The following is a 14779-nucleotide window of genomic DNA, read 5'->3' as shown; positions in this document are numbered from 1 at the left end:
TTATTTTAATACTTTTAAAATATAAAAAAATTCGAACTTTTTGTACAATAATGAGTCTGTATCAGATTGTCCTACCTTGTCCCCTATAACTCTCTTATTATTCCGTATACCGGGATGTATGAAAGTCAATTTTTGTGCTGTGATCTGTAATTTTTATCGGAAACACTTTAGTTTTAATGAGACTTTTTGATCGTTTTTTAAGACTTTTCTTTTGGTCCATGAAGTTGTATTTTTTTACGTTTACGCAATTTTATTTTAAAAAATTGGTAAATGGGGAAGATTAAATAGTTTATTAGGGGAGGGGCTTATTCACATTAAGTTAATGTTCTTTTTACCTTATTCCCAGTTTTGTAGTCCCTGTAGTAGACTATTACATGGAATCTATAGATTACATACACTGATCAATGCTGTGATGCTGAGGCTGCCTGCAGGATTGGAGCGTCGTTCAGACAGCGTGGAGTGAGGTTAGGGACCTCCACCCGTTCTCTCAGCTGACCAGGACCCCGCTATTTCACTGTGGGTGTCCTTATCAGCTCCACTGAGCTACCAGAAATAGATTTTTGGCATTGGTGATGTCCGGCATTAGCAATGAGTCCCAGATGCTGATAGCAGGTAGGACCTAGGGGCTATGAATCGTGCTGAACTCCTGACTGTGCTTCATAGACTGGCAGCAGCCTACCTCCCCTCCAAATCTTATCACTTTAATGACAGGAGTCCCTGCTCTGAAAGGGGTTTCCTGCACAAGAGCAGAAGCTATGTCAGATTTTATGCGTCTCCTGCCCCGGAGCTGTGCCCATGGCTATACATTATATACCTCCTGCCCAGTCAGCCATGAAGGAGTTAAATGGTGGTGATGCATTGCCACTTAACTTTTTGGGGCCACACACTATACAGATAGCTGCTTATTGTCCCTTCTACTCACTGGGATAAGAACAACCAGTCTATCTAGGGTTAAGTGGCGCACAGCACTGCCAATTCTATCCTTAGGGACCAGACAGTAAGTAGCCATCTATATAGTCCCGGGGGAGGGGAGCAGTGATACTATGAAATATCACTTAACTCCTTACACTCCATGGGATGGGCGCTTTGGGTATAATGAGCTGAACTGACAGCTGGATCATTAGACTTGCGGTCAGTTGGGGACATGTGACCATAATATAGAGGATCTGCCCCGACAAGTATTCACCTCATCATCCGAGAGCAAGAAGATAAATCATGTGCAGGAATATCCCCTCAAATGTCTCCATATAACATCCTGGAATTGTATAGAATTAAATGTTTATTCACAATACAGGTTCCTATAAGGTGTCAGCACGTGGCGGTCTATTTCTCCATGGAGGAGTGGGAGTATGTAGAAGGACACAAGGATCAGTACAAGGATCAGGTCATGATGGAGGATCAGCAGCCCCTCACATCACCAGGTAATAGACATGACTATATACACACGTCCTCTCATTATTTGTATGTAAAGAATGAATTCAGTCTCTGTATGTGTTCCCTACAGTCAGATCCAGTAAGAGAACAGCACCAGAGAGGTGTCCCCGTCCTCTTGATGAACAGAATATGAAGTACATTCCTACAGAGAAAGATTTCATTTATATTAATGCTACAGATATAAAGGAAGAAGAAGAGACAGATGTGAGCAGTGATGAGCAGTATAAGGAGAACATTCCTACAGGGAAAGATCTGATCTATATTAATACTACAGATATAAAGGAAGAAGAACAAGAGACAGATGTAAGCAGTGATGACCAGTATAAGGAGGACATTCCTACAGGGAAAGATCTGATCTATATTAATACTACAGATATAAAGGAAGAAGAACAAGAGACAGATGTAAGCAGTGATGAGCAGTATAAGGTGGACATTCCTACAGGGAAAGATCTGATCTATATTAATGCTCCAGACATAATAGTAAAAGCAGAAGAGACAGATGTGAGCGGTGATGAGCAGTATAAGGAGGACATTTCTACAGGTAACCACCCAGGTAAGTAGTGATCACTAAACACAGAGAAGGGTCACAGATTCTATTCAGTCACCGGCTACAATAATATTTTGGGGGAAGTATTGGTGTAACTAGAATCTCTGGGACTACAGGCCAAATTTTGGATTACCATCCCCCTCCCCCAAAACATATCTCAGACTGGGGGCCTCCCAGCTCCTCTGGGCACAAGTGACCTCTGCTCCGTGCAGGGATTTCTGTCAACCACTGCATGAAGAGGTGTCCGACATACCTCTCTATAAATCTCTATGGGAGAGCCGGAGATATACAAACGGGATGCCAGGCAGGAGATCGCGGGGGTCTCAGTGGTCGGACCCCTCACAATCAGACATTTATCCCCCCAGGATTCTGTGACGAGGGGATAAGTACTCATGTACTAGAGTTTTCCTTTAACATGATAACGACCATGGTCGAGTATACATGTCCAGGGGGGATGCGCGTTCCCGCACCTGGAGGAGTATACACGTCAATAGTTCTTGTGGGTACTGCCCAGTGTACCCAGAGATCACGGCAGGGACTCGGCTGTAACACACAGCTGGGACCCTGTCGCACTGCCGGGACCGAAGTAAACTTTGGTCCCAGCAGTTCAATCCTTACAGCCGCGATCAGAAGTGACCGCGGGCTGTAAGTGTTTTGACGGAGGGAGCTCCCTCTGTCTTCCCTGCAGCACCCCACAGCACGACCGCAGGGTGCTGTGTGTAATCCCCGACAGGCAGGGGCCTGCTGCACTGCTTGGACCGTGTAAAAATAAAAATAAAAAATACATTTATTAAATAAATGAAAAATAAAAATGCATAATGTGTAGGATTACATGGCGCACATCCCATATTACATGCTGCGGATGCCCGGCAGCAGTCACAATAGTGAGCTCCCTGCTGCGGCTGGGTATCTTTGTGTGTCCACTCATAGCGTTGGATTTCCCGCCGGCAGTCATGAGCAGACACACTGAGCTACCCAGCCGCAGCAGTGATCTCGCCCTTGTGACTGCCGGGGGCATCCGCGGTGTGAAATACTCTGCGCTCTATGTGACCCTACACTGCGTCCCCTTCATACTGCGTTTCAGCGTTATGTTACAGGTATCCGTCAGCATCACGTCAATAATAATGATGCTGACGTATACTGTAGCAGCTCCAGTCATTTCTGAATGAGACGGGTCCAGTATACATTGGATCCCTTTTCTGACATGACAGCGGACACCGATACTGCAGAAATGCTGTATGAATGGGGACGATCACCCAAACGCCCAGTGATGGATATATTCACCATGAGCGGATGATTATTCCCACAACATGGCGGATATATCCATCAGGAACTATAACTGTCACAGACAGCCGCGCGTCACTGCTAGAAGACCAAGGACCAATCAGAGCGCTCCCTGGTCCAGACAATACACTTGTGGGGTTCTGTATATATAATGGGGTCACTACTGGGGGTGCAGTATATATAATGGGGTCACTTCTGGGGGTGCAGTATATATAATGGGGTCACTTCTGGGGGTTCTGTATATATATAATGGGGTCACTTCTGGGGGTGCAGTATATATAATGGGATCACTTCTGGGGGTTCTGTATATATATAATGGGGTCACTTGTGGGGATGCGGTATATATAATGGGGTCACTTCTGGGGGTTCTGTATATATATAATGGGGTCACTTCTGGGGGTGCAGTATATATAATGGGGTCACTTGTGGGGGTGCGGTATATATAATGGGGTCACTTCTGGGGGTGCGGTATATATAATGGGGTCACTTCTGGGGGTGCGGTATATATAATGGGGTCACTTCTGGGGGTGCGCTATATATAATGGGGTCACTTCTGGGGGTTCTGTATATATATAATGGGGTCACTTCTGGGGGTGCAGTATATATAATGGGGTCACTTCTGGGGGTGCGGTATATATAATGGGGTCACTTCTGGGGGTGCAGTATATATAATGGGGTCACTTGTGGGGGTGCGAAATATATAATGGGGTCACTTGTGGGGGTGCGAAATATATAATGGGGTCACTTGTGGGGGTGCGGTATATATAATGGGGTCACTTGTGGGGGTTCTGTATATATAAGGGGGTCACTTGTGGGGGTGCAGTATATATAATGGGGTCACTTCTGGGGGTGCGGTATATATAATGGGGTCACTTCTGGGGGTGCAGTATATATATAATGTGGTCACTTCTGGGGGTGCAGTATATATATAATGGGGTCACTTCTGGGGGTGCAGTATATATAATGGGGTCACTTCTGGGGGTGCGGTATATATATAATGGGGTCACTTCTGGGGGTGTGGTATATATATAATGGGGTCACTTCTGGGGGTGCAGTATATATATAATGGGGTCACTTCTGGGGGTGCGGTATATATATAATGGGGTCACTTCTGGGGGTGCAGTATATATAATGGGGTCACTTCTGGTGGTGCAGTATATATAATGGGGTCACTTTTGGGGGTGCAGTATATATAATGGGGTCACTTCTGGGGGTGCAGTATATATAATGGGGTCACTTCTGGGGGTTCTGTATATATAATGGGGTCACTTCTGGGGGTTCTGTATATATAATGGGGTCACTTCTGGGGGTGCAGTATATATAATGGGGTCACTTCTGGGGGTTCTGTATATATAATGGGGTCACTTCTGGGGGTTCTGTATATATAATGGGGTCACTTGTGGGGGTTCTGAATATAAAATGGGGTCACTTCTGGGGGTTCTGTATATATAATGGGGTCACTTCTGGGGGTTCTGTATATATAATGGGGTCACTTGTGGGGGTTCTGTATATATAATGGGGTCACTTGTGGGGGTGCGGAATATATAATGGGGTCACTTCTGGGGTTTCTGTATATATAATAGGGTCACTTGTGGGTGTTCTGTATATATAATAGGGTCACTTCTGGGGGTGCAGTATATATAATGGGGTCACTTGTGGGGGTTCTGTATATATATAATGGGGTCACTTCTGGGGGTTCTGTATATATAATGGGATCACTTCTGGGGGTTCTTCATATATAATGGGGTCACTTTTTGGGGTGCAGTATATATAATGGGGTCACTTCTGGGGGTTCTGTATATATAATGGGGTCACTTGTGGGGGTTCTGTATATATAATGGGGTCACTTGTGGGGGTGCGGTATATATAATGGGGTCACTTGTGGGGGTTCTGTATACATAATGGGGTAACTTCTGGGGGTGCGGTATATATAATGGGGTCACTTCTGGGCGTGCGGTATATATAATGGGGGTGCGGTATATATAATGGGGTCACTTGTGGGGGTGCGGTATATATAATGGGGTCACTTGTGGGGGTTCTGTATATATAAGGGGGTCACTTGTGGGGGTGCACTATATATAATGGGGTCACTTCTGGGGGTTCTGTATATATAATGGGGTCACTTGTGAGGGTTCTGTATATATAATGGGGTCACTTCTGGGGGTTCTGTATATATATAATGGGGTCACTTGTGGGGGTTCTGTATATATATAATGGGGTCACTTCTGGGGGTGCAGTATATATAATGGGGTCACTTCTGGGGGTGCGGTATATATAATGGGGTCACTTGTGGGGGTGCGGTATATATAATGGGGTAATTTCTGGGGGTCCTTTATATATAATGGGATCACTTCTGGGGGTGCGGTATATATAATGGGGTCACTTGTGGGGGTGCTTTATATATAATGGGGTCACTTGTGGGGGTGTGGTATATATAATGGGGTCACTTGTGGGGGTGCGGTATATATAATGGGGTCACTTGTGGGGGTGCGGTATATATTATGGGGTCACTTCTGGGGGTGCGGTATATATAATGGGGTCACTTGTGGGGGTGCGGTATATATAATGGGGTCACTTGTGGGGGTTCTGTATAAATAATGGGGTCACTTCTGGGGGTGCAGTATATATAATGGGGTCACTTCTGGGGGTTCTGTATATATAATGGGGTCACTTCTGGGGGTGCGGTATATATAATGGGGTCACTTCTGGGGGTGCGGTATATATAATGGGGTCACTTCTGGGGGTTCGGTATATATAATGGGGTCACTTGTGGGGGTTCTGTATATATAATGGGGTCACTTGTGGGGGTTCTGTATATATAATGGGGTCACTTGTGGGGGTTCTGTATATATAATGGGGTCACTTCTGGGGGTGCGGTATATATAATGGGGTAATTTCTGGGGGTCCTGTATATATAATGGGGTCACTTCTGGGGGTCCTGTATATATAATGGGGTCACTTCTGGGGGTGCGGTATATATAATGGGGTCACTTCTGGGGGTGCAGTATATATTATGGGGTCACTTCTGGGGGTTCTGTATATATAATGGGGTCACTTCTGGGGGTTCTGTATATATAATGGGGTCACTTCTGGGGGTGCAGTATATATAATGGGGTCACTTGTGGGGGTGCGGTATATATAATGGGGTCACTTCTGGGGGTTCTGTATATATATAATGGGGTCACTTGTGGGGGTGCGGTATATATAATGGGGTCACTTCTGGGGGTTCTGTATATATATAATGGGGTCACTTGTGGGGGTGCGGTATATATAATGGGGTCACTTCTGGGGGTTCTGTATATATATAATGGGGTCACTTCTGGGGGTGCAGTATATATAATGGGGTCACTTGTGGGGGTGCGGTATATATAATGGGGTCACTTGTGGGGGTGCGGTATATATAATGGGGTCACTTGTGGGGGTGCGGTATATATAATGGGGTCACTTGTGGGGGTTCTGTATATATAAGGGGGTCACTTGTGGGGGTGCAGTATATATAATGGGGTCACTTGTGGGGGTTCTGTATATATAATGGGGTAACTTCTGGGGGTTCTGTATATATAATGGGGTCACTTGTGAGGGTTCTGTATATATAATGGGGTCACTTCTGGGGGTTCTGTATATATATAATGGGGTCACTTGTGGGGGTTCTGTATATATATAATGGGGTCACTTCTGGGGGTGCGGTATATATATTGGGGACACTTCTGGGGGTGCAGTATATATAATGGGGTCACTTCTGGGGGTGTGGTATATATAATGGGGTCACTTGTGGGGGTGCGGTATATATAATGGGGTAATTTCTGGGGGTCCTGTATATATAATGGGGTCACTTGTGGGGGTGCGGTATATATAATGGGGTCACTTGTGGGGGTGCGGTATATATAATGGGGTCACTTCTGGGGGTCCTGTATATATAATGGGGTCACTTCTGGGGGTGCGGTATATATAATGGGGTCACTTCTGGGGGTCCTGTATATATAATGGGGTCACTTCTGGGGGTGCGGTATATATAATGGGGTCACTTCTGGGGGTGCAGTATATATAATGGGGTCACTTCTGGGGGTGCGGTATATATAATGGGGTCACTTCTGGGGGTTCTGTAAATATAATGGGGCCACTTCTGGGGGTGCAGTATATATAATGGGGTCACTTCTGGGGGTGCAGTATATATAATGGGGTCACTTCTGGGGGTCCTGTATATATAATGGGGTCACTTCTGGGGGTTCTGTATATATATAATGGGGTCACTTCTGGGGGTGCAGTATATATAATGGGGTCACTTCTGGGGGTGCGGTATATATAATGGGGTCACTTCTGGGGGTTTGTATATATATAATGGGGTCACTTCTGGGGGTGCAGTATATATAATGGGGTCACTTCTGGGGGTTCTGTATATATATAATGGGGTCACTTCTGGGGGTGCAGTATATATAATGGGGTCACTTCTGGGGGTTCTGTATATATATAATGGGGTCACTTCTGGGGGTTCTGTATATATAATCGGGTCACTTGTGGGGGTTCTGTATATATAATGGGGTCACTTGTGGGGGTTCTGTATATATAATGGGGTCACTTCTGGGGGTTCTGTATATATAATGGGGTCACTTCTGGGGATGCAGTATATATAATGGGGTCACTTCTGGGGGTGCAGTATATATAATGGGGTAATTTCTGGGGGTGCGGTATATGTAATGGGGTCACTTCTGGGGGTGCGGTATATATAATGGGGTCACTTCTGGGGGTTCTGTATATATAATGGGGTCACTTCTGGGGGTTCTGTATATATATAATGGGGTAACTTCTGGGGGTCCTGTATATATAATGGGGTAATTTCTGGCGGTCCTGTATATATAATGGGGTCACTTGTGGGGGTTCTGTATATATAAGGGGGTCACTTCTGGGGGTGCAGTATATATAATGGGGTAATTTCTGGGGGTGCGGTATATATAATGGGGTAATTTCTGGGGGTCCTGTATATATAATGGGGTCACTTCTGGGGGTGCGGTATATATAATGGGGTCACTTCTGGGGGTGCGGTATATATAATGGGGTCACTTCTGGGGGTGCGGTATATATAATGGGGTCACTTCTGGGGGTGCGGTATATATAATGGGGTCACTTCTGGGGGTGCGGTATATATAATGGGGTCACTTCTGGGGGTTCTGTATATATATACAATGGGGTCACTTCTGGGGGTGCAGTTTATATAATGGGGTCACTTCTGGGGGTTCTGTATATATATAATGGGGTCACTTCTGGGGGTTCTGTATATATATAATGGGGTCACTTCTGGGGGTTCTGTATATATAATGGGGTCACTTGTGGGGGTTCTGTATATATAATGGGGTCACTTCTGGAGGTGCAGTATATATAATGGGGTCACTTCTGGGGGTTCTGTATATATAATGGGGTCACTTCTGGAGGTGCAGTATATATAATGGGGTAATTTCTTGGGGTTCTGTATATATAATGGGGTCACTTCTGGGGGTGCGGTATATATAATGGGGTCACTTCTGGGGGTTCTGTATATATAATGGGGTCACTTCTGGAGGTGCAGTATATATAATGGGGTAATTTCTGGGGGTTCTGTATATATAATGGGGTCACTTCTGGGGGTTCTGTATATATAATGGGGTCACTTCTGGGGGTGCGGTATATATAATGGGGTCACTTCTGGGGGTGCGTTATATATAATGGGATCACTTCTGGGGGTGCGGTATATATAATGGGGTCACTTGTGGGGGTTCTGTATATATAAGGGGGTCACTTGTGGGGGTGCAGTATATATAATGGGGTCACTTGTGGGGGTTCTGTATATATAATGGGGTCACTTGTGGGGGTTCTGTATATATATAATGGGGTCACTTGTGAGGGTTCTGTATATATATAATGGGGTCACTTGTGGGGGTTCTGTATATATATAATGGGGTCACTTCTGGGGGTGCGGTATATATATTTCGGACACTTCTGGGAGTGCAGTATATATAATGGGGTCACTTCTGGGGGTGCGGTATATATAATGGGGTCACTTGTGGGGGTGCGGTATATATAATGGGGTAATTTCTGGGGGTCCTGTATATATAATGGGGTCACTTGTGGGGGTGCGGTATATATAATGGGGTCACTTGTGGGGGTTCTGTATATATAATGGGGTAATTTTTGGGGGTGCGGTTTATATAATGGGGTAATTTCTGGGGGTCCTGTATATATAATGGGGTCACTTCTGGGGGTGCGGTATATATAATGGGGTCACTTCTGGGAGTGCGGTATATATAATGGGGTCACTTCTGGGGGTGCGGTATATATAATGGGGTCACTTGTGGGGGTTCTGTATATATAATGGGGTCACTTCTGGGGGTGCGGTTTATATAATGGGGTCACTTCTGGGGGTGCGGTATATATAATGGGGTCACTTCTGGGGGTGCTGTATATATAATAGGGTCACTTCTGGGGGTGCAGTATATATAATGGGGTCACTTGTGGGGGTTCTGTATATATAATGGGGTCACTTCTGGGGGTGCGGTGTATATAATGGGGTCACTTCTGGGGGTGCAGTATATATAATGGGGTAATTTCTGGGGGTGCGGTTTATATAATGGGGTAATTTCTGGGGGTGCAGTATATATAATGGGGTCACTTGTGGGGGTGCGGTATATATAATGGGGTCACTTGTGGGGGTGCGGTATATATAATGGGGTCACTTCTGGGGATGCAGTATATATAATGGGGTCAATTCTGGGGGTGCGGTATATATAATGGGGTCACTTCTGGGGGTGCGGTATATATAATGGGGTCACTTCTGGGGGTGCGGTATATATAATGGGGTCACTTCTGGGGGTTCTGTATATATAATGGGGTCACTTCTGGGGGTGCGGTTTATATAATGGGGTCACTTCTGGGGGTGCGGTATATATAATGGGGTCACTTCTGGGGGTGCTGTATATATAATAGGGTCACTTCTGGGGGTGCAGTATATATAATGGGGTCACTTGTGGGGGTTCTGTATATATAATGGGGTCACTTCTGGGGGTGCAGTATATATAATGGGGTAATTTCTGGGGGTGCGGTATATATAATGGGGTAGTTTCTGGGGGTCCTGTATATATAATGGGGTCACTTGTGGGGGTTCTGTATATATAATGGGGTAATTTCTGGGGGTGCGGTATATATAATGGGGTAATTTCTGGGGGTCCTGTATATATAATGGGGTCACTTCTGGGGGTTCTGTATATATAATGGGGTCACTTCTGGGGGTGCGGTATATATAATGGGGTCACTTCTGGGGGTGCGGTATATATAATGGGGTCACTTCTGGGGGTTCTGTATATATAATGGGGTCACTTCTGGGGGTGCGGTATATATAATGGGGTCACTTCTGGGGGTGCGGTATATATAATGGGGTCACTTCTGGGGGTTCTGTATATATAATGGGGCCACTTCTGGGGGTGCGGTATATATAATGGGGTCACTTCTGGGGGTGCGGTATATATAATGGGGTCACTTCTGGGGGTTCTGTATATATATAATGGGGTCACTTCTGGGGGTGCAGTATATATAATGGGGTCACTTCTGGGGGTGCAGTATATATAATGGGGTCACTTCTGGGGGTGCAGTATATATAATGGGGTCACTTCTGGGGGTTCTGTATATATATATATATAATGGGGTCACTTCTGGGGGTGCAGTATATATAATGGGGTCACTTCTGGGGGTTCTGTATATATATAATGGGGCCACTTGTGGGGGTTCTGTATATATAATGGGGTCACTTGTGGGGGTTCTGTATATATAATGGGGTCACTTGTGGGGGTTCTGTATATATAATGGGGTCACTTGTGGGGGTGCAGTATATATAATGGGGTCACTTGTGGGGGTTCTGTATATATAATGGGGTCACTTCTGGGGGTTCTGTATATATAATGGGGTCACTTCTGGGGGTTCTGTATATATAATTGGGTCACTTCTGGGGGTGCGGTATATGTAATGGGGTCACTTCTGGGGGTGCAGTATATATAATGGGGTCACTTCTGGGGGTGCGGTATATATAATGGGGTCACTTCTGGGGGTGCAGTATATATAATGAGGTCACTTCTGGGGGTGCGGTATATATAATGGGGTCACTTCTGGGGGTGCGGTATATGTAATGGGGTCACTTCTGGGGGTGCGGTATATATAATGGGGTCACTTCTGGGGGTGCGGTATATATAATGGGGTCACTTGTGGTGGTGCAGTATATATAATGGGGTCACTTGTGGGGGTGCAGTATATATAATGGGGTCACTTCTGGGGGTTCTGTTTATATCATGGGGTCACTTCTGGGGGTGCAGTATATATAATGGGGTCACTTCTGGGGGTGCAGTATATATAATGGGGTCACTTCTGGGGGTTCTGTATATATAATGGGGTCACTTGTGGGGGTTCTGTATATATAATGGGGTCACTTCTGGGGGTGCGGTATATATAATGGGGTCGCTTCTGGGGGTTCTGTATATATAATGGGGTCACTTCTGGGGGTGCAGTATATGTAATGGGGTATTTTCTGGGGGTTCTGTATATATATAATGGGGTCACTTCTGGGGGTGCAGTATATATAATGGGGTCACTTGTGGGGGTGCAGTATATATAATGGGGTCACTTCTGGGGGTTCTGTATATATAATGGGGTCACTTCTGGGGGTGCAGTATATATAATGGGGTCACTTCTGGGGGTTCTGTATATATATAATGGGGTCACTTCTGGGGGTTCTGTATATATAATGGGGTCACTTGTGGGGGTTCTGTATATATAATGGGGTCACTTCTGGGGGTTCTGTATATATAATGGGGTCACTTGTGGGGGTTCTGTATATATAATGGGGTCTCTTCTGGGGGTTCTGTATATATAATGTGGTCACTTCTGGGGGTTCTGTATATATAATGGGGTCACTTGTGGGGGTTCTGTATATATAATGGGGTCACTTCTGGGGGTTCTGTATATATAATGGGGTCACTTCTGGGGGTTCTGTATATATAATGGGGTCACTTCTGGGGGTGCAGTATATATAATGGGGTCACTTCTGGGGGTGCAGTATATATAATGGGGTAATTTCTGGGGGTTCTGTATATATAATGGGGTCACTTGTGGGGGTTCTGTATATATAATGGGGTCACTTGTGGGGGTTCTGTATATATAATGGGGTCACTTCTGGGGGTTCTGTATATATAATGGGGTCACTTGTGGGGGTTCTGTATATATAATGGGGTCACTTCTGGGGGTTCTGTATATATAATGGGGTCACTTCTGGGGGTGCGGTATATATAATGGGGTATTTTCTGGGGGTGCAGTATATATAATAGGGTCACTTCTGGGGGTGCAGTATATATAATGGGGTCACTTGTGGGGGTTCTGTATATATAATGGGGTCACTTCTGGGGGTGCAGTATATATAATGGGGTCACTTCTGGGGGTGCGGTATATATAATGGGGTCACTTCTGGGGGTGCGGTATATATTATGGGGTCACTTCTGGGGGTGCGGTATATATAATGGGGTCACTTCTGGGGGTTCTGTATATATAATGGGGTCACTTCTGGGGGTGCGGTTTATATAATGGGGTCACTTCTGGGGGTGCGGTATATATAATGGGGTCACTTGTGGGGGTGCGGTATATATAATGGGGTCACTTCTGGGGGTTCTGTATATATAATGGGGTCACTTCTGGGGGTTCTGTATATATATAATGGGGTCACTTCTGGGGGTTCGGTATATATAATGGGGTCACTTGTGGGGGTGCGGTATATATAATGGGGTCACTTCTGGGGGTTCTGTATATATAATGGGGTCACTTCTGGGGGTTCTGTATAAATATATAATGGGGTCACTTCTGGGGGTCCTGTATATATAATGGGGTCACTTGTGGGGGTTCTGTATTTATAATGTGGTCACTTCTGGGGGTTCTGTATATATAATGGGGTCACTTCTGGGGGTTCTGTATATATAATGGGGTCACTTCTAGGGGTGCAGTATATATAATGGGCTCACTTCTGGGGGTGCAGTATATATAATGGGGTAATTTCTGGGGGTTCTGTATATATAATGGGGTCACTTCTGGGGGTGCGGTATATATAATGGGGTCACTTCTGGCGGTGCGGTATATATAATGGGGTCACTTCTGGGGGTGCGGTATATATAATGGGGCCACTTCTGGGGGTGCGGTATATATAATGGGGTCACTTCTGGGGGTGCGGTATATATAATGGGGTCACTTCTGGGGGTTCTGTATATATATAATGGGGTCACTTCTGGGGGTGCAGTTTATATAATGGGGTCACTTCTGGGGGTTCTGTATATATATAATGGGGTCACTTCTGGGGGTGCAGTATATATAATGGGGTCACTTCTGGGGGTTCTATATATATATAATGGGGTCACTTCTGGGGGTGCAGTATATATAATGGGGTCACTTCTGGGGGTTCTGTATATATAATGGGGTCACTTGTGGGGGTTCTGTATATATAATGCGATCACTTGTGGGGGTTCTGTATATATAATGGGGTCACTTGTGGGGGTTCTGTATATATAATGGGGTCACTTGTGGGGGTTCTGTATATATAATGGGGTCACTTCTGGGGGTTCTGTATATATAATGGGGTTACTTCTGGGGGTTCTGTATATATAATGGGGTCACTTCTGGAGGTGCAGTATATATAATGGGGTAATTTCTGGGGGTTCTGTATATATAATGGGGTCACTTCTGGGGGTGCGGTATATGTAATGGGGTCACTTCTGGGGGTGCAGTATATATAAAGGGGTCACTTCTGGGGGTGCGGTATGTATAATTGGGTCACTTCTGGGGGTGCGGTATATATAATGGGGTCACTTCTGGGGGTGCAGTATATATAATGGGGTCACTTCTGGGGGTGCAGTATATATAATGGGGTCACTTCTGGGGGTGCAGTATATATAATGGGGTAATTTCTGGGGGTTCTGTATATATAATGGGGTCACTTGTGGGGGTTCTGTATATATAATGGGGTCACTTGTGGGGGTTCTGTATATATAATGGGGTCACTTCTGGGGGTTCTGTATATATAATGGGGTCACTTGTGGGGGTTCTGTATATATAATGGGGTCACTTCTGGGGGTTCTGTATATATAATGGGGTCACTTCTGGGGGTGCGGTATATATAATGGGGTATTTTCTGGGGGTGCAGTATATATAATAGGGTCACTTCTGGGGGTGCAGTATATATAATGGGGTCACTTGTGGGGGTTCTGTATATATAATGGGGTCACTTCTGGGGGTGCAGTATATATAATGGGGTCACTTCTGGGGGTGCGGTATATATAATGGGGTCACTTCTGGGGGTGCGGTATATATTATGGGGTCACTTCTGGGGGTGCGGTATATATAATGGGGTCACTTCTGGGGGTTCTGTATATATAATGGGGTCACTTCTGGGGGTGCGGTTTATATAATGGGGTCACTTCTGGGGGTGCGGTATATATAATGGGGTCACTTGTGGGGGTGCGG

The sequence above is a fragment of the Hyla sarda genome (assembly GCF_029499605.1).
Source record: "Hyla sarda isolate aHylSar1 chromosome 1 unlocalized genomic scaffold, aHylSar1.hap1 SUPER_1_unloc_1, whole genome shotgun sequence".
Classification (NCBI taxonomy): Eukaryota; Metazoa; Chordata; class Amphibia; order Anura; family Hylidae; genus Hyla; species Hyla sarda.
The sequence above is the reverse complement of the archived record's forward strand: the minus strand, read 5'-3'. Positions refer to the sequence as shown.